This window comes from Amborella trichopoda, chromosome 2, assembly GCF_054954075.1.
Source record: "Amborella trichopoda isolate Santa Cruz 75 chromosome 2, AtrichopodaSantaCruz75HAP2 v2.0, whole genome shotgun sequence".
In the NCBI taxonomy this organism is placed as follows: Eukaryota; Viridiplantae; Streptophyta; class Magnoliopsida; order Amborellales; family Amborellaceae; genus Amborella; species Amborella trichopoda.
In genome coordinates, this window is record NC_142337.1 from 5,023,031 (window position 1) to 5,049,649 (window position 26,619).

Genomic DNA, 26,619 nt, shown 5'->3' on the forward strand with positions numbered 1-26,619 from the left:
TACTATCACGGCCACGTTATAAGTTATAGAACCACCTCTCTGTCTTGTTTTATCTTCTCTTTGCCCTTCCCCTCTTTCCCCCCTTCTTTTTCAGTGCTTTCTGTTTAGGTTTTTATTCTCCTACTATATACTTTCAATTAATTATTTTAATGAAGCTCGTACTTTCTTAAAAAAAAAGAAAAAAGACAATATACATTTTTTTTTGGACAAATGCATTCTAAATCAAAAAATCTAAAGCTTATGTAGAAATTAAAAGAACAACAATTTCTAAAATTTTTCCACCATATTTTCTTTAAGATAAGGACAACGCATGACCGCTAACCCAAAACACTTATCCTTTTCTAGTGCTTTGGATGGAGACGATGGCATTCATGAAAACCACACACGTAAATGTAAGGAAGTTTCTTTCATGGGTTGAGAATTGTTCGGATCAGATCCAGAACTAGATTTGAAAAGTATACATGAGATTCAAGTCTAGATCTAGATCCAGATCTAAAAACTGTGCATAAGATCCGGATCCGAATCAATTCCACAGTTCTAAAATAAGGTTATCAACAAATAAGTAAATGAACTTTTGCACCGTCCTATTGTTGTTGGAAAAATTTTTGGATTCAAATTTTCGATCTATACTATAACCAAATAAAATCCAAAATTCAAGATTCAAATCCAAACTGAATAAATTCTCAGCCCTACCCTCACCCTACTCAATAAATACCCCCTTCCCCCCTTTAGCCACCAAACCCACAAGCTCTTATCACCTCTCTCTATCTCTTATTTTCCATTTGTTTTCTCCCCCATCACCTCTCTCTTTCTCCGGGCACGATATTTTCCATTGGTTATTTTTTCATCCAACGCAACCAACACAAACTTTGCTCTTTCCCTTCCATATCTCTCAAGATGAATCAGTACGATCAACACCAAGCTCCTCCCCAACGTAATCCCCTCACCTCTTATTCTCTTCCTATCTCTTTATTGATTATCTATTTTTTGTATAATTTTTAGGAAAAATATCTTCGTACACTTTATTTTGAGCTTTTATATATCAACAGTCTCATGATTTTAAAATATTTTTTATGACATAGAGATCCCACGTAATATATCTTCTAACCCTGAACAAACTTTACTTCTTTTGATTGGACTTGTTTTAACCTAAACAAAACTAAAAAGGATGCCCATGTCTGTTCTTTTTTAAACCCCTCTCTCTTTATAACAAGTTATCTATCTCTAGAAAAAGGATGAAAGAGAGATGGACGAGAAAAAGAAAGACATATTTGGGAGAGAAATAGAGGGAGAGAGAAAAACTCCTTAGAGAGAGAAGGGAGAGAGAGGTTTTGAGGAGAAACATAGGGGAAGAGAGAGACATGTTAGAGAGAGAGAGGGACGAGAGAGGTTTTGAGGAGAACCATAGGGAAAGAGAGAGAGACTCGTTAGAGAGAAAGAGGGGCGAGAGAGGTTTTGAGGGGAAACATAGGGGAAGAGAGAGAGACTCGTTAGAGAGAGAGAGAGGGGCGAGAGAAAGACAGAGAGGTTTGGGGGAAAAATTCAGGGAGAGAAAGGGGGATTAGAAAAAAATAGACACGAGTGTCTTTCTTACTTTTGTTTGGGCTAAAAATGGACAGTCAAAAGGGATAAAATTGGTCTAGGGGATTAGAAGATATATTATGTGTGATTTTTATATCGTAAAAAAAGTTTTCAAATCCTAAGTCTATTGGGAAATGGAACATCAAAATAGAGTGTACAAAGATATTTTTTTCTAATTTTTATTGGGTCTTTTGGGTTAGTTCTCTCTCTATCCTCTTTTTGTCTTACTTTTTGGGTTTGTATTTGGCCCTTGTGGGCATTGATTTATGAGTGTGGTTTCTACAAGGTTGTAACCTTAAACAGTCCAATTAAGGTGCACCTCCAGATTTGATCATAACATGTAATTTTGGTGTAAAACATTGTTAGGATTATCTGAAAATCTATTTTTATATCTAATTATAAAATTTAAAACCCTAAAAATGGTTAAAATCAAGTAGATTTATAAATATATGAAAATCTTGAAAATGGACGGTCTAGATAATATGTTGCAAGATGCACTATTTTTGGGAATCAAAATATTTTTTTCTATTTTTTTTTTCATATTTATACATCTCGATGTCGAGTTGATCAATTTGAGAGTTTTTCAACAGTAAAACAATAATTTTCGATGGATTTTTGAGGTGCATATGTAATTCTACATTTTAAGGTTACAACCTTATATAAACTTTTTCTGTGATTGTATTTGCTTGTTTCTTTACACATTTGGTGTTTAATTTTTCGTATAGGGGGATCTCAGTTTTTGAATTGAACTTGGCTTTTTGGGATGATATCCACTACTATTTTGGGCAAATTTAACTGTTTTATTTATATTTTTTCGTGTTTAATTGTCTAAGGGGTTGCCTTGAATTTTTTATTTCGTTTTGAAATTTGAGCTTTCTTTCTCTTACTAGGGGTGTATAAATAATTAAATATAATACATATTGATATATTGGGATGAGTATTAGCCGATCATAAATAGTTGGAAACAAACTATGATGACGAAAATATTTTGATGAATGTCCTCTAAAAACTAGAGATGAATTATTGATATTTATTATGGTTTGCAGTTTATCCCCCTCCTCCAGTGCAAACCTACCCACCCCCTCCACCTGGATATCCTGTCAAAGATGGTCCCTCTCACCACCCACAAGTTCCCATAGAAACAAAACAGAAGGGTGCGATTTGTCGTTGTTTGACGGTTTTCTGTTCCTGGTAAGGATTGGATTTCTCTCTCTTACAAATATATTACCCAATGCTTTTGCTTTTTATTTTTATTTTATTTTTTTGGTTCTCATTAGTCAATGAGGTTAAATGGCAATTGTATCAAAAGTGCATTGGGTATTTGATTCGAAAAAAATAAAAATAAAAATAGTGCATTGAACTTTGAAATGAAAATCTTTTTACTAATTGTGAACCCCAAAGTTGGAAAATAGGGATTAAGATCCTACACGAGGAGGAAATTTCGTCCGCCTTTTTGTCTTCTATATTTGGTGTTTTTCAGGAAAAAATCCTGGAATTTTACCTTTTCTTGAACGATTATTTTTACAGCCCTAGCCATCTTATTGATCAACGTACCCTTAAAACTTCTTATAAGTAGCATATGCACCCCTCCTAATTGGAGATCCCCACAAACTTTAATTTCATATATCAAGAAATTCAAAAGATGGACAATAAATATTTCAAGTAAACCTGGGCTCTTTTGTAATCTATCATCCAATATTTAAACCCAACAAAATTAATCCAACATTAAACCCTCTCAACCTCAAACCAATGGATCGCCCACACACAAAGTATGAAAGGAAAGTATATATCATCGGTGTTCGTAAAATTGAACAAGAACGGTTAGCTGAATATGGGCTCGGAAGTGGTTTAACTGGCCAAACAGGTAAACTGGCCGATTCAATCGCTCTAACCAGGTGTCCCAAACAGTTAAAAAAGTGTTGAAAAAAAGAAAAGTGATACAAAAAAAAAAAACTACTAAAATACGAAAAACATATAAATAATGATTAAAACAAAACACACTCAAATGAAGTTGAAAATTAATAAAAAAAAGAAAAAGGATTTTAATGAATCGATTTGTGCCTACGGGTACTTTTAAAATTTTCTGAACAAGATGGAAAAATATAATAGTGAGTATTTATGACCAAAACAACTTTTAATCTTTACCATAATGTAAATAATATTAAAACAATATTAAAAAAATCGACTCGGCTAAGGTAATCGGGACCTGGCCGAAGCGAGTTATTCAGGTGAGTTTGAGTAACTCGCCTGAGTCCAACTCATTTTTTTTTTAAAAAAAATGCAGAAAAAAATTAAGTTATATATAATATATGCCCTTTTTTTATCAACCAACTAGTAAATGATCTATTGGTTTGTGCGCCTAATGTTAAATGACTTCTTTATTATAGATTTCTAGTTTGATTCTGGTGGGAAGTCTTTTTGAACTCCAACGAAATGAATTCTTAAAATGTTAAAGGACTTCTTTATTAGAGGTTTTTTAGTTCGATCCTGGTGGGAAGTCTTTTTGAGCTTCAACGAAATGAAGTCTTAAAAAAAAACAGGGATTCGAATTGTGATTGAGATAAAATTTAAACATCAAAACTTTGAACTCCAACAAAATGAAGTTTTTTTTAAAAAAAAACAGGGCTTCGAACCATGATTGAGATAAAATAACTAACCAATAAACCATACTAATAGGGATTCGAACTGAGATTGAGATAAATTTAAACATAAAAACTAACCAATAAACCATACTAATATATCTGACATGGATTTGAGGTAGTATTCTATTTAAAGTTTAAAGGAAAAATATCTCTATATCATTTATTTTTAGATTTTATTTCTTAATAAACCCAAGGTTTCAAAAAATATCCTCCAAGCCCCTGGCCACTTTAAACCTATTTTTTAATCTAAACAAATGTGAGAAAGACATGATCTTTTTAAACCTAATCCATTCTCTCTCTTCATTTATATACCCCAAACTTCTCTCTTTCTCTCTCTTGTTGCGTGTTTCACTCTCTCTTATCCTGTGTTTATTCAAACACCTCTCTCTCTTCTTGTGTTTATCCAAAAACCTCTCTCTCCTCTCAATAACCTCTTACCACCAATCATATCTCTCCTCTTATGTTTATCCAAACACATTTCTCTCCCTCCTTGTGTTTATCCAAACACCTCTCTCCCTCTTCCTGTGTTTATCCAAACACCTCTCTCTCCTCCCAGTAACCTCTTACCACCAAATACTTCTCTCTCTTCCTATGTTTATGTAAACACATATCCTCCTTTATGTATACTTATTGTGTGTTTGGGAGGAGAAAGAGTGAGGGGAGAGAGATGGGAAACATGGAGAGAGAGAGCGGGAGGAGAGAGTGAAGGGTTAATGATGATAAATAGAAAGGGTGTCGAGAGAGAGAAAGATGGAACTTTGGGAGGATGGCTTTTAAAAAAGCCATGTCTTTTTAGATTTGTTTGACCTATAAAAAATAGGTTTATAGTAGCTCAAGAGGTTAGAAGAAATAAAATCTATAATTTTTACGCTCTAAGATATCTTTTAAAACTTTGGGTCTATTGTAAAATGAAACCTAAAAATAGGAGATATCGAGATATTTTTCCCAAGTTTAAAATACCGGTTGATTACTAAAACCGCCCAAAACCAGAACCGGATAGTGACCGGTTCTGATCTAACCAGGCAGTTAGCAGTTAGATCGTCTGGTTTTGCGAACACTGGTGTACACTGATAAGTAAAATATCTTGTAATTTATTATTAGTATGGATATAGTATAGGCGTTTGTGATATATTTCTATTCTTGTCATTTGTATTTGTTTATACATGACAATCATGTATATACATATTGATTTAATAATTACTAAGTCTTTTCAGAGAAAGCTTGAGACTCTTCACATAGTACCAGAGCCATATTCATATTTATTGTGTCCATTCCTATATGATCGAATACATCACTTGATCTTGTTCTTTTATGTATGATCAAGTCTGTTGTCTTTTTACTCGATCCTGTCTGTCTATCCGCGAGTTGCTTAATCGGTCTCGGATTTGTACCAAATTATGTTGGCTCCTTCGAGTACTATTTTGTTATTTCAGTTGATTAAAATGCTTTTTTTTGGAGAAGATCTAAAGTTTTTGTTTGTTGTTAAAGCATGTTCTATTCGAGCCTTTTGCTTCTGAAGCTTATTGATCTGTTGTTGTTTGAGCTTGCCCTATTATGTTGTTCCTCTGTGCTTATGGATAAAGCAATCCAAATATGCAAGCTTTATTGATAAAGCAATCCAAATATGCACCTAAATATCTAACTACTTGTTTTCTACAACTTAGTGTTTAAACTCCAATTGCTCTCTCCCATATCATCTTAAGTTTGAGGAGGACTGTGAAAAAAAAGCACCCCACTCCCCCCAAAATAAAACCCTCTCTCCAAAATAAAAATCTCTCTCGCCAAAAATAAATATGTCTCTCTCTCTCTGGGCCAACCACAGTCAACCGCCGTTTCTTGTTCTCTCATTAACCTTGGTTCCATAGTGTTCCACTAAAAGAATTGGTGGCCAACGTATAAATAGTAAAGCCTCTGTTGATTAATGTGGCAATAAAGGTTAGGCAGTTGTTTTAATAGAATGTTAATTATTTATATTAAAAGTTCAATAGAAAAACTTAATAGACTAGAATAAGTAGCCTTTCTTATTGAAACTCAATTGATTAGATCAGTGTTATGAGAATCGGCCGAGGCCACTCGGATTTGGTTGAGTAACTCGGCCAAGCCCTATGAGCGGGTCGAGTTTTGGGTAAGTAGGTTGTACAACATGTTTATAAACTCTATTTATATTAATACAGTGAATTTAAATCATATATGTTTAGATGACTCTACGGTTAGTTTTGTCACATATGTTTTAGCATATAAGGTTGCAACCTTAAACAATCAAATTAAGACGCATCTCTAAACTTTATCATAAATATAATTTTGGTGTAATTTTTTTTTAAGATGGCTTGAGAATCTATTTCCATATCTAATTATAAAATCTTAAACTCCAAAAATGGTTCAAATCAAGTAGATTTATAAACACTTGAAAATATTGAAAATTGACGGTCCAGATAATTTGTTGCGCGATACACTATTTTAGGACTGGAAATCTTTTTTTTATCATACATTTTAATGCCGAGATTATCAGTTTGAGGGTATACCAACATCAAAACAACCTTTGATAATGGATTTTTGAGGTGCACCTTAATTCTACATTTTAATGAACCTTTTTTTATTTATTTTTATATATAAGATGGAGTTCTAAATAAAAGGTATAGCCCCAAGAATCAAATCCTACACCTCTTGCAAAGATATAACTTTATCTCAAGCTGCGTAACAAATACAACATTAGCTCGACTGGGGCCTTGGCTATGGCTTAGTCGATTTTCTAAATGTTAGATAAGAACACATAATATATATATATATATATATATAAAAGATGGTTGTAACCCTTTTAAGTGGGGATGGTCTACAAAGAGGCCATGCCGAGGATCTAAACAATCAAATTAGAGCCTACCTCAAAATTTCACTAGAAGATGTTGAGTTGATACCCAAATTTCTTCAAATTGATCATCTTGACATCAAGGTACATGGATATGAGAAAAAAATGGATTTTAAGTTTTGAAAATAGTGTATTCAAGTTTTCATAGATCTGTCGATTTATATTATTTTTGAAGCTTTAAACTTTATAAATAAAGAGGAAAATATATTTTAGGACTATCATAAAGATTTCTAATATTGGAACCACATTTCTCAATACTATTTAGAGGTAGGCTCTAATTTGATTGTTTAGATCCTATGCTTTATACAAATCACACCTTTTACGTTTTGTACAAGAAGGTCACAATCATTTTCGTCCTTTAAATTTCAAAATGGGTCGTTGTAAGAATGTCATTGAATAGACACAAAGTTCCAAAAAAAATAAAAATAAAAAATTCTCGCACTTCGTGGCTTACCCCAAGCCATTCAATTTGACATTTAATGAGTGAGAATAGTTGTGACCTCCTTGTAATAAAAATAAATAGTCTTTTAGACAATCCCTTCTAAGTGTCCTTTTTTATTGTACTTATTTTAGGTCATCAACATATCCATCACCATTATCATTGTCATCACCATTATTTCACCATAATCACATTTTCGACCATTCACCTTCTTAATCATCGCTGTATCATAGACAATATATCATAATAATCCAAATTTTATTTAGATTTATTTATTTTTTTCTTCAGCTTTATTAATACTATTGTATTTTCCATTTCTCATTTTTTTATGTTTATAAGTGACAATTTATTTACTTTTTTTTTTTTTACAGCGTTGATCTAGTGAAATCTTGCTGTTGCGAAGCGAATGGAGGGTCCTCCTAGTGAGGAAATTTGCTCGCTTATATTTATTTTATTAGACTGGCTTATTGTAAGTTGGATTGAACTTAAAATGTCTATCCTTCTTGTTTGTGTTTGTTTGAACGCCAATATTTATTTAACGAGATGAGATTGAAACACAACTTTTTGGTTTTTTAGCATCTCGTCATCATTATTATCATTCAGGCATTATCTCAATTATTTGGTGTCTGCTAATTTTTTAACATCTCAATAAATTATTTAAAAGGAGAAAATGATAAAATAAAATCCATCAAAGATGAAAGTCTTACAACAAATATGAGATTGAATACTATGAGTGTTGGGTTTATGTGGCCATTAAAAGCCTTATGAGAGTTTGTATGAGCATTTTATAGAGTGGAACATAAACTCAGTAGGAGTGTGGTCTTTTTGTGGACCATATTGGGCAAATGTTATTTTCTATTACTCAGACTAGGCTCGACGAGCTAGGCCAATCGAAGTTTGGAAAAAACCAAGATACCCAGACGTATGGATCTACCGAGAAGGGTTTAGTGAGTTATCCCTTGATGAGGTCGGAGTATGCTCAGATGAGAGCCAATGGACTGTGTGGCCCTTGTGTGTGATGGATAGCTTTTAGAGGCGGGCTAAAACCTCACCGTTATATCATCACACAACATGTACATAGATAGCCGTTATGAGATTCACCAATGAGGGTGAAGCGTGTACATATACGAGAGATTACCTCTATGCACTGTAGAGTCATGGTTGTATCATGGTCTAGAAGACCATGATTTTTGTCTCTAAGGGAGAATATGAAATCCATAAACTGATATTGGGTTCCCTAGTCTATTGACTAACTTTGGTGGTCCGATTATGAACCTCACAGTTTGCGTTCCCTAGTCTATTGACTGACTTTGGTGGTCCGATCATGAACCTCACAGTTTGCGTTTCCTAGTCTATTGACTGACTTTGGTGGTCCGATCATGTACCCCTACAGTGGACTGTGGGTCATAGGAACTGCTGGGTCAGTTTGATAAAGCTAGGCAGATCATCATTCGCAGTTGAAGGTGGAATGCTCCAATGTATTGATAATTTCCTAAATCTAATGGATCTGATTCCTATCAAAATTAATTAATTTTAATTAATTTTATGGTATGTGATTTTTAGAATGTTTATTTGAATTTTTGTGAATTGATATTTTATTTTTACCATTTGAATTTATAAATTAAGATAAATTAATTTTTCAATGTTTTAAATAAAATATAAGATTTAAAAATTATAAATATAAAATAAAATAGTTTTTAAAAAATACTTGGGACCTCCATAAAATATGGAGCCAAAAATTTAAAAAGATGTAGATTAGGTGGGGCCATGTGGCCATTCAAAGGATGGTACGCCCCCACCCATTCACGGAACATTGAGAATAATGGGGTCATGTGGGCACTAAAAGGGTGGCACGCCCCCACCCATTTACGTAACATTGAGAATAATGTGTATCCTCTTCGTTGGCTTATCCTTTTATGTATAGACAATTTATGTGATAAGATTGAATATTTGAGATATTTATTAAATCTGTGAATCAAGTTTGGTTGATCTAATAATTAAGGATTCAATATATTAAAATATAAGTTTTCTTTATTTGATGGGAATAGATTTACGAAATGGGGGATAAGACTCTAGCTCATATCTTTGAATCTTGATGGTAGATCAAAAAGATAGATTATTCAAATCTTTCACCTCCACAAGTCTCCTTAGATCGACGGTTGAGATTTGACCCTATGAATTGAGATAAAATCTATGACATAGAAAATCTATAACATAAAAAATCTATAAAAGGAGGTCTCCCCTCATAAAATGAGATACATATTCTCTTTTCTCTCTTTAAGAATTTTATCTCCCTACCCCAAAAAGGGCTTTGGATTACCATAGGGAGGCACCTCCCAATTTTATATCTCTTTCTCCAAATTGCACCATGTTTTGATGGCACACATCACCTCTATTATTTATGGGTGGCAAAGGGGTTCTTTGTTTTTTATGGGTGGCAAAGGGGTGGAACCCCTTTCGAGTACATCTCTCTTTTCATATTCATCTCTCATCTCTCTAAAATCAAGTTAAGAGACTTGATGAAGATTAAGTCAAATATTTGCCATAGTAGGGAAATCAACATACCGATCATAGATCTCGAGCACCATCGAAATGAGGAGACTCAGCGTGGGGCGTATTAATTCCGGTTGAGGTAATCTCCGGCAATTTTACCTTTTAAAATATTTACTTCTCTTCCCATAAAACATTAAAGTCTACTTTTGTTTCTTGAATAAAGAATTGTATTTGAAGAGGCAGCAATTGAGAATCGATTATATTTTTATTTTATTTATTTCAAAAGTGATTTGATTATATTGGGACATTGTAAGTGATCTTCCCGGTGTAGGGGTAAATAATTTTTTTTTAAATATATACACCGTGCTTTATCATAAGTCCTTACAATGAGACCATTTATCTTTAGTACAAGGAGGTCACAATTAGTCCTAACCATTAGATGTTCAATTGAACAGCTTGGGTTATGCCATGAAGTTCAAGAAAGAATTTGTTGGGCTTTGAGTTTAGTCACAAGTACACTTACAACCATTTGATTTGAAATTTGAAGGACAAGAATGCTTGTGACCGTACCAAAACTAAATGGTCTCTTTTGTATACTTTTTCCGGAAGTATCCATCAATGGCGAATCGTTGGATAGGTGGTAATGTAGGACCTAGGATCCTATCACATTTCCTAATTCTCTTGCACCTAATTATTGGATGGTGATGCAATTTTTCTTGAGCATATATATTATACTCCCGCGAGAGCAATCATGTCCCTCGAGGAAAAACCTACTTGGAAAGTTTTTTTGGATCTACAATTTTAGGAGCGAATAGAAAATAAATAATTATTTTCAAAACATGAAATTTGAATTTGAAGTTTTTTTAGTATTTAGATCTCACTTTCAAAAAATTGGAGAGTCTATGTTCAATATTGAGATGTTAAATTTTGTTTAAGTGCATAGATAGTTTGGAATTTCTCCTTTTAGAGGTTAGTGTATGGGTTGAAGAGGTTACATCGTGAAATTTTGAGAACCGAGAATTTCTCCTACATTGAATTTTACCTGATGGAGTGCATGAATACCACAAGACTATAAAAGCTTTTGGCTTTTCTTTGACCAATGGAGGTAATTAGGTGGAGGATTTAAAAAGGGTGTGGTTTATATAGAGCCGAGGCTCTAAACAATCAAATTGGAGCCCACCTTCAAATAGTATCGAGAAATGTAGTTTCAGTACTAATAATCTTTGACCAGTCTTAAAATATATTTTTATATTTAATTATAAAATTTAAAGCTTAAAAAATAGTGTAGATCGATTAAATTTATGAAACTTGAATAACTTAAAATTTGACGGCTCAAAAATGCATTACGTACTATTTTCAAAACTTGAAATCTATTTTTGTCTCAAGTACATGCATCGTGATGTCGAGATAATCAATTTGAGGATATTTGGACATCAAAACAACCTCTTCCAGTAAAATTTTTGAGGTAGGTTCTAATTTAATTGTTTAGAGCTTAGGCGGTATATAAACTTTTCGCATTTAAAAATGGCTTGTCCACGAGGCTAGCAATGGGCCTGGAAAACCTTGAACCACATGTCTTTTGGTTTTTCAAATAATTTATTTGATTTAGTTGAGATAAAGCTCGGATGATAACAGCCTAGTTAATATCAAACTCTAAATGAAATAAAGCTCGGGTGATAATAGCCTAGTTAATATCAAACTCGATCAAACTGAGTTTGGCAAGGGCACAATCCATTCGTGAACCGGAGCGCAGTACCGATTTTTTGAAATGCACATGCGCCAATAATTTGGACGGCCACATGAATAATTATGGCCCTCTCTTAAAATTGTGGACTCATGGACCTCTTTCTCATCATAACAATGATAGTCCACATGAGCCATGCTTATCTACGCCGTATGCATCTTGCTTATTTGATTATCATATATCTAAACGAAACTAAAAAATAAATTCGGCTTGTCAGGAGACATCCAATACTTTCAGTACAAAAAAAAGAAAAAAAATAAAAAATAAAATAAAATAAAATAATATATATGTATGTATAGTAAAAAAAAAAAAGTAAAATGGGAGACTTTGTTAAAGGATGAGGTCCATATTTTGGTGGATAACTTGGATGAAATTGAATGAAATTTTGGCTTGGCTTGGCTTGGAGGAGGACCAAGTTCTTGGCTCTCCATGCCAAAATTTGATTTAATTTCATTCAAGTTAATCAACAAAAGCACATGTGTTGCACGTGTTATACGACGATGTAGAATTAAATGACATGATACATGATCAATAAAATATAAATTTTCACATATCATTATTGTTTTCGCATAGATTATGGCTATATGTTTAGCTTACAATAGATCGTGTATGGTGATTTAAGTTGCCTCTTGAGAGTTAAGGGACACTTTCTCATAGCTAGAAATTAAGCAATTAAATAATTTAAAAATATAAAAGTAAGGATACTCAGTTTAATACTTAAGATCTGATTATGTATAATCAAATTTGCCTATATATAAGCTTAAGAACTTGTGACATATTTTTGGATAATTTATACATTTATCCAAAAATGTAGTTGATTAGTGTAAGGAAATGTAGTTGATTAGTGTACGGAAATGTAGTTGATTAGTGTAATAGAAAACATTTATACAAGGTGTCGACCTGTTTTTGGGGTAAATTACAAGGTATATAGAAGTAAGGCGCAGCTTTATAACATGTCAAAAAGCTGTTTGGATGTTGGAAAACTTTCCAATCGATCATCTCAAATTCAAGATATATGAATATGAAAAAAATGATTTCAAATTTTAGAATACTGCACCTTATAATGCAATATGTGGACAATTCATTTTCAATATTTACCACTGTTTATAGATTTGCTCAATCCACACTAGTTTTGGAGCTTTAAATTTCATAAAATGGTTTGAAATTAGATTTTTTAGCTACCACAGGGTTTCCGGCAACAAAATTACATCTTTCAACATGATTTGGAGGTGCGTTTCACTTAAGTGTTCAACGTTTGCACCCCATACAGACCACACTTGCAATAAGATTATTCTATCGAAAATTGTTTCATGCGGGCTGGACCGTATTTCTACATATGCGGTCTAGAAAGTGTGATTCTCAAAAACACATGATTCCAATGAGCCATTTTCTATTAGCCATATAGTCATCATGAATTAATATTTGCTAAAATCTTATGCAGGAGTTAGTGTGTGTTTGCACGAGTGTGTGATTTATATATATTTATATACATACAAACATACCTACATGCATACATACAAACATACATATGTACATTCACATGTGTGTGTGATGCACACTTTATATATGGCTAGAAAACGAGAACGCCCTAATATCGAAAAAGAAAATAAAATCTGCAACAATGCCCTAGTATCTAAAATCCGCAACCAATGAGACCTCAAAACTCATGGTACTACTTCTTCCTCATTACATCATGTGATGACATTCAAATAGTCTCCCTCCACCATAATGAAACTACCTAACATCTTCTCTTTGAACAACTTCAACCCCTGAAGTAAAGAAAGCAGTTTAGAGTGATTAGCAGTTGTAACACCACACAAACCAGCATAACGTAGAGTGACATTGCCATTCGAACTCCCACTACACCTCCAATTTTGGCTATGTTCGAATTACGAAAAGTGCTTCCATCAAAATTAAGTTAAAAACAACCTACTAATGGCGGTTCCCACCAACCTCTTAGATAGCATTTAACAATCCCCAATTTCACTAAGTTTGGTAGATTTAGCCAAACATCGATCTCAGTAATCCCTAGCCTTCGTTAGCTACCGTCAATCAACACCAAGAGTATCTTGAATGTTATTCAAAACCCTCACTATAGATAAATTGCGCCTCACTTTTAAGGTGTTTTTCTCTCTAAAAAGCTTTAATATGGAAGAGAGAGGAAATATTAGGGCGTGACTCTTTAGAGAGAGAGAGAATGAATTATAATTCTTTGATTTGCTTTGGCCTAATTGAAAAATCGAAAATTCGAAAATCATTGGCTTCTTCTGAGTAAGGGAAGCATATCTCAGATTGTACTCAAAACGCATCTGAAAATATGCAAATATATTCCTACCTTGAACTCATGAATTTCGAGCTCCAAAAGCATTGCATGTCTCATGACATTTGAAGAATTGAAAGGAATATTTCAAAAATATGTGCAAAGTCCAATCATAGCTCTTGGATAGAGCGTTCGCTGCTAAACCAAAAAATCGATACTGTGAAGAGAGCAAATCATGAGGGAATTGGGGTTGGATCATCGATGGTTAGGGGAGGATGCCTCAACATAACGTCTCACCCTCGATTTGCACCTTCAACTTATCAAATAGAAAAAAAAAAATAGAGCATATGGTGAGCTTATAAAGATTGTGGACCTTATTTTTTGTTTTTCTTAATGTTAACAATTTACTAACTTCTAAGAAATAGTACAAGAGATAGAATACGCAAAAGGGTACAAAGATTAACAAAGTTGGTAATTACCAACTATGGTTGTGCACACCACCCTTCGCCAGTGAATTAGCCTCAACGTTGGACTCCCAAAAAATGTGGCCCAACTCAATAGATTGGGTGGATAATACATATCTAACCTCCATAAAAGTTGCAGTTAGTCTCGAGGGAAATCTAAACTCACCATTTCCATAAACAATGACATTAGCAGAGTCCTCCTCGATGATTTTGCAGCCATCAATACCTCTTAGAAGCTTAAGTCCTTCCAATAGACCACTCGCTTCTACCTCATTAACTATTGCATTGCTACTGGAATTTGTCCTATATGATTTCTTATGAGCCCTCCAAATCCTATCGGCTTAAGATTACTTAATGAGCTGCCATCAAAATTTAGTTTTACACTACCAACTGGTGGGGGGATTATGGCAGTATATTTCTCCATTTATAAAAGTATAATCGAGATACTTTCATAAGATTCAAGATGATTTGGCTTCTGGTGAACTTATAGTCTTTACAAACAGAAATTCAATCAGCCACCAATCCTCTTTTTTGGAGGTTATGAACTCTCGCCAACTTACTTTGGGATGCAATCCAAAAAAACATCTACACCTTTAGAGGAACTTGTATCTTCCAAATTTTTGCTAAATCCTCTTCCAGCAATCTGCTATGGTCATTATATAACAACTTGTAAACTAATTTAACAATAAACTAAGCCAACACGGTTAGATCCCATATATTGTGATCTTCCATATTGGGTGAGTAATAAAATTGATCTAACTTGCGCATGAGACTTTGAAATTCATTAAAGAATCTATCATTTATCACCATGTATTTGCAAGTTATAGACCACGACCCATTAGAACTACTCTTCTTTCTTGTCTCTTTGATCGTAGCCAAAGGATTACTAACTTTTGGAAAAACCTCAAGAAATATAACGTAGAGGATAGTTCCCAAGCCATTTATTACATCAAAATAAGGTACATTCACCATTTTTTACCACCTTACAATGTTGCCGGAGATAGATGGGTCTACGATTATCGGTGCCTCTCCAAACATTTGATAGAGCTTACTTATTTTTGGGGCTTTTGGTTAAAACATTTGTACAATCAACACCATACTTTTCCTTGAGAACATGAGGAGCCTAGAATTCATGATTTTAAGCTTTATTATCCTCAAACCCCATTCTTTTACGGCAGTACAACATTTGTTCAAGTTAAAAAGGTGCAATTTCCTTGAACTGTCAAAGTTTCCCCCATAAGAAGGCCCTCGTAACACCTTCCAATCTCTTTAAAAATACGAAACAATGATATATAATACACGGGCAAGTTAGATAAAGTGGATTTAATTGGCGTGAATCTACCTCAAAAAAAAAAAACATATTGATTTCCACAAATCAAACTTCTTATCGAATCTTTCAATGACCGGATCACGGATAAAACATGGAGTATGATTGTTCTTTAGTGAAATACCCAGATATTAGCAAGGAAGACTTTCCAATCCACAACCCAAAACTCTCACTACTTTCACTGTATTTTCTCGGGAACCCACCCCCATCAAATTAGTCTTTGTCAAATTGACCCTAGGCCACGTAACAGATTCCATGCATTTTATTTCCACCTTATCTGTGTTGCAAAAGATAATGGTGTCAGGCCTCGATTCACCATCGACTTGTATAATACTTAAGCTTTCAGCTACTAATGTGTATAGTAAGAGCGATAGGTGCCTCTAGAATCCTTAAAAAACTAGAAGCTTTCCCATTAATCCGGATAGAGAAATGAGCAGAGGAAAAACACGTAAGAATTCATACTTTCCATCTTGATCTAAGGCCCATTATGTCCATGATTTTGTACACAACACCTATTAATCAACCTTGTTATAGGCCTTCTCAAAATCAAGTTCACAGATAAGACTTGGCTTTCACTTTCTAAGTCTAGAATGGATACATTCTTACGCACCCAGAAAACAGATCATAATTTGTCTCTCCTATAAGAACGTTGATTGATGACCTTTTATAACCAAATGCAATACATGTCGAAGTCTATTAGCTAATATCAAGGTTTAAAAAATCGGATCGGTGACTCGAATCGGCCTCACCCATACCCATGCCGGATCGGAGAATCGGTGGAATTAGCAATTTTGGTCTCAATTTTTTTTCAAAAAATCACTATAAATCTCTAAAATAATGTTCTTTTAGTTTCTAAACGTAATTAGGAGTGACACATTATGTACTTTCATTACTTTATAAAAATAGGTAAATATTGAGAGTCTGTGATCATGTTTGGATGACTGTATTATTATTATTAATTATAATATAATATTATAATATTACATCAAAAGAATCTAAAATATTAGATAACACTTTCATATTATAAGATTAAAAAAAATATATTTTCCATATAAAGTGAATTAGTATCACATCAAACATTTATAAATTCTCTTCACTCATTTGAAATTATCACAATCTAACTAACTATAATATAATACATTGAAATTAAAATTATTAATTTATATTTTATAATAATTTACTATGCAAATAAGAATAAATTTGAAAATTGTCTTATAATATTCAAAATATAATTCACAACTATAACAAAAAAAAAAAGAAACATGATGTAATGGTATGGTCTATCATGGAGGCAGAGTACGTGACTTGCTGTTTGGCAGTCAAGGAGGCTCTATAGATTAAGAGATTTCTTAATCAACTTAACTTTCACCCCATGTGTTGTGAGACAGTAAGGATTTTTTGCGACAATACGACGGCGATATGCGTGTCAAAAGAGCCACGATTCCATAAGAACTCCAAGCATATAAAACCATATTTCTATCACTTGAGGAATGATGTGAGATTAAGAGAGATCGATATTAGCTATATATCGACCGATCTGGTGATTGTAAATTCTCTAACAAAGGAGGTTGCCTCTAATGCTTTTGTAAGACATATGAGAGAGATGGAGATGTGAGAAAGTGAGGAAAAGAAAATGTAATACCTTTAAATACTAAATGGGAGATGTTGGGTGAGTGTGATCATTAAAGGCCGTATGAGTGATTGTAATAAACATTTTAATATAATGGAACATGAACTCAGTGGGAGTGTGATCCTGTGTGGACCATTCTAAACAAAAGATGTTTGTTGATACCAGACTGAGCTGACGAGCTAGGCCAGTCGATTGAGAAAAACCTATGTTACCTGACATATTTTTGATAAGGGTTCTAATAAGTCATCCCTTGATGAGGTCAAAGTATACCCCCATGAGTGAGCTAAGGGACTGTGTGAACCTTGTGTGTGATGGTGGCCTTCAAAGATGGGGGCCAAAGCCTCATCCGAGAACCATCACACGACATGCATGAATGATAGTTGTTTTGGTAAAGCGAACCACATTTCAGGGTAAATTTTGTGCATGTGTGAGAGATACCCCTATGCGACATAGGAGCGGTGGTCGGATCAGGTCTAGGTGACTTTGAACTTAAAATCCATAAATTGGGATTACAACCCCTGAGCTCATTGGTCAAATTTTGGTGACCCACTAATGAACCCCTACATGGACAGTGGGTCATGGGAGACAATGGGTCGGTTTGATAAAGCAAGTGTGGACCGTAGTCCACGACGTTTATTTATTTAATTCTTATACTATATAGATCATTTTCTCATCTAATTAATTTAATTATGTTTGTTTTAATGATAGAGATTTTTAAAATTATTATTTGAATTTTTTTAGATCTATGAATATTTTATTTTAACAAATTTGGATTTATATAAATATTCAAATTTGATTTTATGGATTTCTAAAAAAAATCATATAATTAATTTTAATATTGCATGGGAGGCCCAATATGTTAATGGGCCCCACCATTGCATGTGGGTGAGGCCTATGAAGTACCACCTAAGGTGGCACGCCCCCAACCTAGGAGTTCTCTCTCTCTCTCTAAACCGTAAAGGGGTACACCTCAACCTAGAAGCTCTCTCTCTCTCTCTTCCAAAGTTTTATAAGAGGGGGGCATGCCCCACTTAGATCTGTCTCTCTCTCTCTTGGCTTATATTGTAGTGGTGTTGATCCTAAGGGTTGGATAGTAGTAAGTAGATGTTATCTCTGTTGAACTAGGCTTAGTGAGATTTTGAACCTAAGTTTGAGATTTGTGATCTAAGAGAAGTTCATACTTGCATTGGCTTAAACTTGCTTTGCCGGTTGAGATTGAAAATTGATTGTTGATCTGTCACCATCGGATGGTGGTGACTCGGTGTGGGGTGTAATAAGCCCAATTGAGGTAATCTTCGACACTCTCTTTTTGTATGTTACCATATTTAATAATATTGTCGTTATATTCCCAAGCACAAGAATTGTGGTTATTTTTTTTGATTAAAAAAAATTGGTTTAGTGGCATCAAGGTTTTTAAGATCTTGGATTCGTTAGTTTTATTTTCTTTGAAGCAATAGTTATTGTGATAAGACTACTTGTAAGTAATATTTGCTAAAAGAAAAGAAAAATAAAAATAAAAGGGGTGAAAATAAGAAAAATAAAAAAATATATCCCTCGACAAGATCACATTAGTCTTTCTTTCATTGGTAACGAAGCTATTGATATTTGATTTAATTAGTTTTCTTTTCTCTTTATTGAGTCTAGATCAAACTTGAGAATGAGATATAAAAAAGTTAATAACCTTTGTGGTCAAGCAATACACCCTAGTTAAAGAATTATTGGAATATTCAAACACCAAAAAAAGTACTATGCAAAATGGGTATTCTATGCTACTTTAGGGTAGTGATATGAAGAAAATAATGAGTCATTTTTCAATTGCATACTTTAGTAATATTATGTGTTTTTTAGAGTAGGATCCTAAGGGAATTTAGAGGTATGGATTCATCAATGAAGGGTGTCAGTTTTGATCCTGCAAAATCCAAAAACTGTCCATTGAGTTCCGTGATTTTTCCCACCAACCATATGATTTTATTTCAAGCTAAAATTTGACTGTGACTCATCAAATTGAGTCTAATTTTTTTTTAAAAAAAAACAGTTTCATCAAGAAATTCCTTGTGGTTTTGCTATTTTCTGCAACGAAAACTATTTTAATGATTGGAAGTCATGATTTTATTTCCATTCTCAACATAATGTTTTATGGCCCATGCTAAGTTTTTAGACTTCCATTCTGAGCTAGTTTCCAATAAAATTTATTTGATAAAAAAAATATATATTGAAGGTGTACTTTACTTTGATTGTTTAGAGCCTCGGCTCTATACAAACCGCACCCTTTATATATAGAGATCACAATTACTCCTAGCCATTAGATGTCCAATTGGAGGGCTTGGCATGTGTCACAAGTTTGAGAAATGTTTTTTAACATTGAGTCTAATTAATGACATGCTCACAACCACCCAATTTTTAATCTAACGGACAAGAGTGATTGTGGCCTCTTTATAATAAAAGTAGATGCTCTCTTTCTATAATTTCCTTTTCAGTCAAAAGTAATTAAGAGAGTGCTCAAGTTTAAAAAAAATGCTTGGTCGGATCGAAATCGCCAATCCGACCTAGGAATCAATGGGGCTATCATGGTTTCCTGAATATATTAGGAATAGGTTGGTCCACACTAAAAACCACATGTTCTCTGATAGATCTACCAATCCGACACCACACTTAATTTTTTATTATTTTTAATTTTTAATTTTCTCAATTATTTTTATTATTATTGGCTGATTCTCTAGGCTGGATGTCCAATCTGGATTAGTGATTCACTAACCTAAACCGGTTTCTCGGGTGGCAGGTTCACCTTACCGATCTGAGTTTTAAAACATTATAGAAATCCTCAAAAGAATTTTAAAGAGAATAAGATCGAGCCTGAGAAAGATTATCTTGATTATAGAAAAATGCACTGTGTATTTTTTATTGGGGAAGTTTATGTACAAAACGGGATAAATTTACAAAAATATCCTTGGTCCAGCAAGGTCCTTGTTTTATATTTTTCCAACATTGCTCTTGGTTCGATATTGCAAACTTTGAATTGCTTGATTTTTTTTTTTTTTCGCTTTTTTTTTTAAAAAAAATTGGCATTTGTGGGGTAGTCTAATGTTCGAAACATCGAACCGCCAGTGTTTTGTATGGTGCGGTCCCATGTTTCAAACATCGAACCCATATACCTTAAAGAAAGAAGAGGTATGACATGGAATATCAAACCGCCCCATACAAAAGAATATATTGGATCATAGGGCAGTCAAATGTTTCAAATATCAAAACACCCTAGAAATTGAGTGATCAAGTATCTTATCCATCAGACTGCGCCATAAATCTCAACAATAAAAATAAAAAATAAAGCGGCCTAAGTTTTGAAACATTAAATTGAGGGAAAATGAGGGGGGGGGGGAAAAAAAAAAATGAAAATGAAGGACTTTGTTGTAAAATTTATGAAATTATGGACCAAAGGATATTTCCAAAATTTTAACCGTGTCCATACATAATTTCCCTCTTTATTACTACTTGTTTGTTTTCCTTTGGTCTATTTGAATGTTAACTTAGGACATGGTGAAAATGGAACTCTAGATCTCATGTTGTGGCATGAGACACCCTAACCACCTTTGCCTAAAGCATGTTCTCTATGTTGTTTCAGTTTATGTAATTATTGTGGCAAAAATATTTAAAAAAAAGGATGAAATCCTTGATAATATCATTAAAGGGGTCCAAAGGTAACACATTACACTCGAGGGTATACATTTAAATTTCTTTATCAATGAGGTACATCATCAAAAAAATGAAAAATTCTCCAATTGCTCATATTCTTTGTAGGGAAACAAGAACAATTAGAGATACATAGGTAATTTTGCTCCCAAGTGTCATTGGGTTAAGGCTTATTTGGGGGTAAAATTACTAAAGTAACCCTAACTATTTTGGCTTCTCAACACTGAATGGGGCAACTTGAGAACTTTTTCAATATTTTTAGGACATTCCTGATTGATATAAAACTTGAAAGTATATGCCCATAAGTGTAATTTATAATCTTTTAACCCCTTTAATAATATCATAAACGTTTTCAACCTTTTTTTTAATAATTTCCTAATCAATATTTGTTACGACCACCCCAAAGGCATGATGGGCGACTCTAATTTGGGATCCACGAGTTTTGTTAATTTGGGTTGTTGTCATATAATTGACTTCAGGTCTTATTAGGGGCCTGTTTGGATGCATCGTTTAAAATTGTTTTCATAAAAAAAGCTTGTGGATTTTTTTATATTTAATTTAAAATTAATACTTCTTATGAAAGTTTGGTTGAACAAGAGAGACAACAAGAGTTCTCTCTCCTCCTAAAGAAAACCCCATTGAACCCTAATGCCCATCAGATATGAGAGAGAGAGATTATAATCGGGTTTATCCATTAGGTTAGGGTTTTTTTTGTTTTTGGGGTGAGTTAGTAGGGAGAGGACCCCTACCCATGGTAGGAATTGAACGTAGGACGTAGCGTTGCAAATCATCAGGCATCAACCAATTAAATCCGGGTTCATGAGGATTTGCATGACTGTTATATTCATTGCCGCCCTCGTCATCTTGGGTTTTGTGTGAGTTGTTGCTGCTAGTGTTTGAGTTGAGATAAACCTATATTCCATCGAGTCCAATGATGCCAAGGCCAGGGAAGAGAGAACAACCAAGGACAATACCTCCTAAAGATCTCAGGGTTTTTGAAATAAGCTTGATATGTTATTTAAGAAATATGAGAACTTGTGATATTAATAATTGAATCTGATGGAGTTTATGAGAATTTTTTAGATTTTTATAAAGTATTCAAAAAATATCTCCATATCCCCTATTTTTAGGTTTCAGTTCTTGATAAACCCAAGGTTTCAAAAGATATCTTCTAAACTTCTGGTCACTTGAAACTTATTTTTTAATCTAAATAAATGTGAGAAAGACATACTATTTCTAAACTCAATCCTTTCTCTCTCTTCACTTATATACCCCAAATTTCTCTCTTTCTTTCTCTGCCTGCGTCTCTCACTCTCTCTATCTCCTCCCTTTCGCTCCTCCTGTCAGACTTAAAAAAAATTGATTTTTTCGAAACCCTTCTCTCTCTTCCCATTCTCTCTCCCCCCATCTGCCAACCCCTCTCTCTCTCCCTATTCCCTTATATTTCACTCTCTCAATCCTATCCGCTTTTCTGTATTCCACTATTTTTCTCTCCCAATCCTCTCTCTCTTTCTGTATTCTCTATTTTTTTCTCTCCCTTGTCTTTCACTCTCTCTCTCTTCTCATGCCCTCTTCCTGCCCTCTCCCTCCCCATCTCCCAAAATCCCCCCTCTCTCTCCTTGTCTTCTCTCTCTCTTTCCGTATTCTCATTCTTTTTCTCTCCCCCTGTCTCCCACTCTCTCTTTACACCCAACTCTTTTTCTGCAACATAAACGTTTAAAAGTATATAGACAACATAGATGGAGTACAAAGCTTCAATGGACAAAGTCAATATTTTCAAGAACTAGTATAGATATGGTTCTCGAAAGACATTCTCTGAGCTTTGTTCCCAAAACATATCCTCTGTGCTTTCAGATGCGATAGCAGTTAAATTTTGTGCTTTCAGGGTTTCAGTCAAATTGGGTTATGCAATATGCTCAAACACATCCTCTGCGCTTTCAGATGGGTTGACAGTCAAAATGGAGTTGAGCTTTGAGATGGATTGTTAGAGTTGGTGGAGTACCAGATGGGTGGCAGTCAAATTGGGTTATGCAATTTGTCTATCAAATTGATTTATCACGGGAGAGAGAAAGAGTAGGGGAGCATGGGAAGAGAGAGAGTGAGAGACACAACGAGAGAAAATGGGGAAATATGGAGAGGGGTTTGAGATAAACGTGGATTTGGTAGATGGGGAGAGAGAAAACGTGAAGGGAGAGGGGTTTAGAAAGGGAGAATAGCATTTAAAAAATAACACGTCTTTTTATATTGTTTGGCCTAAAAAAATAGGTTTAACTTAAATCAAGATGTTAGAAGAAATAAAATCTACAATTTTTATACTCCAAAATATCTTTTAAAACTTTGGATCTATTGTAAAATGAAACTTAAAAATAGGGGGTATGGAGATATTTTTTCTAAATTATTATATTATTGAAATATTAAATTTACTTCTTTTTACAAAAATATGAAGTATGAACCGTACAAATATTATATGACTATAAAAAATAAATAAAAAAATTAATTACTGAAATATATTCATGTAATAAAACGTTAGATTCACTCCTAAAAATTTTATTTTAGATATAATTTTGGCTTACTTTCTTAATACTTTCTCTCTCTATCTTTCTCCCCCACGGTGTTTCTCCTAATTTCCATGAGATCTTAGTATATTGTCCCTCTAATTATATTTTTCCCTATTTTCATGCACGAATACTCTTTTTAATGTTATTAAAAGGAAAACTTTACACATGACCCCACCCATATATAAAGTATACATGACCCTTGCTCTCAACCGTCCGATTTAATAGAGTAAATTCTTGAGTGCCAGATCTTGATCTGACGGCTCAAAGTGTTTCATTTTAAAGTTTTGTTGTATAAATAATTTGTAGCAACTTTTGGGGCATGCATACATCTAATAGGGGAGCACAAGATAAAAATAACAAAAAATATTGCCCATGATAAAATTATTATAATTCCCCTAAAATTTGTACGGGCATTTCAATCATTGAATTTTAAAGCTATCAGAATTTGGATGTACTTTTTCTCACTATCTTAACTTCTTCCCTACTTTTTAGATTGAATTTATATTTCTTTTTTAATATGATATATGGCTCCACAAGTTTTCCTCCTTATTTCCATGTACTTTCTCATTGTCGTACATGCTTCCATATTTTTTAGATTTTTTCTCCCGGTTTGCATTCCTATCCTATTTTAGTAGCATTAAATGTTATGTATTTTTTTAGATTTTGGATTTTTCTCTTAATTATGTTATCTCCCCCAATCTCTCTCTCAATAGAAAGAGAGAGTGAGAGAGAAAGAATTAATAGTTACCTGTAAATATATTTTATAAATAGAATTCTAATTGTATTTTGAAGTTTATGTGACATATTTTTGTTTTTTTATTTTTATAATTTTCTAGAATAATATGTACTTAGAAGTACATAATATATTTGCTAATATATTTATAGAGAATTTTGGAGTTGGTTACAACATATAAACTTGAAAATGTAATATAAAAAAGAAAATAATCAACCGGAAATGCTAATTATATAGGTTAATCATGTACTATTGCCTTAAAAAAGAAAAGGGAAAAGTTAGTACTTATAGCGGTAAATGCAAACAACAAAAAGATAATTCTTTCACTATTTTTTTTTTTGCTACTTACATATAAGATTACATTTTTTGTATAATTAAAAATTATTTAATTAGTGGATGATGTAATTGCAAATATAAAATGAAATAGAATAATAATTAATCATAAATGAAAATTATAGAAGTAATAATACAATTGAAATTATTTTCGAGAAATAACTACCTCAAAATGCAAGTTACATTAGTATAATAAAGTAATTAAAATTGCAGTATGACTACAATTAGTATATGAAAAAAAAACTCATTCTCCAATTTTCTTTATTGATTATGTTTTTTCTTTTCTGCTCCTTTCATTTTTTGTCTACATTTTTCATATTTTTCAAAATCTAAAACTAAATTGAAAACAAATAACAAAGATTGTCACTATCATGAAAGAACAAAAATACCGAGTTATGATTAGCTTTGATTGCAATAGATATCTAATTATTATAAGGTTATTATATATAGTATGTAACGTGTTTTTGTAATTTCATAATCTCTAATTTTTAGAATAATAGTTACTTATAAGTAAATAATATGTACTGATAATTAAAATGTAAAAAGTTAATACTTATCTTGCTAAAACCAAAAAGAAATAAGATAATTCCTTCATTATTGCTCTTTTTTGCATCTTTAGTTTTTTTTTTAAAATTTTCCTAAATAATACTCACTTATTAGTAAATAATATATGTACTAATATAAGTAAAACTAATTTAATGAATGATATGATTGAAAAAAGAAAAAGAAAAACATAATAACAAATAAGGAAGTATTTGAGATTTAGTTCCAAACATAAGTAAACAGGATGTCTTAAATTAGAATAAGAGAGGAATATTCATATTTCCAATTGACTATTATTTGTCAATTATTTCCATCAAATGAGACTTGCAATGTAGATCCATCTTCTCACTACAATTACATTAAGATGTAGGCTCTCTCTTTCTCTCTATTATTGAATGTGTTTTTAAATTAATGTTTCCAGATAAATAATTATTTTCGTAATTAACATTTAATTCATGTGCAATTCACGTGAATATCACTAGTTATTATATATTAAGCGAAAGAAGGACCCTGCTTATTTTTGCGCCACGTGTTCTTCTCATTAAAAACCTTTTACATTTTTCCTCAATTCTTTCTCTTATTTATATTATCTACAGTTTCTATTACTCATCTCCCTCTTTCTTAAAAATCACTCTTCCATTTATTTTCCTAAATTCTCTCATTTCTCCCTTATTTATATTATCTACCGTTTATCTCTCTCTCTCTCTTTTATAAAATCTCTCTTCTATTTATTCCTATTTCTCTCTTCCCTTCACAATGGTTTTTCTATCTCTCATTTATATCATCTACATTTTCAATCTCTCTCCTCATCTTTCCTAAAATCTCTCTACTTTCTCTTCTATTTATTCCTATTTCTCTCTTCCCTTCACAATGGTTTTTCTATCTCTTATTTATACAATATACCTTTTCTATTTATTTATCGTAACCCTCTCCCTCCCCATGGATATTTCTCTCTTATTTTTATTATCAACGTTCTTTTATCTCTCTCCTCTTCTTTCCTACAATTTCTCTCCCTAACCACGGATTCTCTCTCTCTCTCTCATTTATAGTATCTCTTTCTCTCTCATCCTCTTTCCTAAAATCTTTCTTCTATTTATCTAACTCTCTCCCTACCACGGATTCTCTCTCTATTTCGAATTTATAGCATTATATCTATTATGGAAACTCTATTTTTTCTCTCATATCTTAACAAACTCTCTCTTCTCTCCAAAACGTTCTCATATTATCTCTCAATCACAAATTTTTCATTTTCTCTCTTGTCACATGTAAAGCAGCAGCCATATTTCACTCAATGGTTTTTTAATTTAAATATATACGTATCT

The 26,619-nt window shown here is 33.0% G+C and overlaps 1 long non-coding RNA gene across 1 annotated transcript; it reads left to right on the top strand.

The window, feature by feature from the left end:
- The first annotated feature begins 731 nt into the window (after positions 1–731).
- On the top strand, positions 732–8,085 carry LOC105421322 (uncharacterized). Its single transcript, XR_016048916.1, has 3 exons — positions 732–934; positions 2,628–2,772; positions 7,897–8,085. It is a non-coding gene; the product is annotated as an uncharacterized LOC105421322 (long non-coding RNA).
- Positions 8,086–26,619: the final 18,534 nt, after the last annotated feature.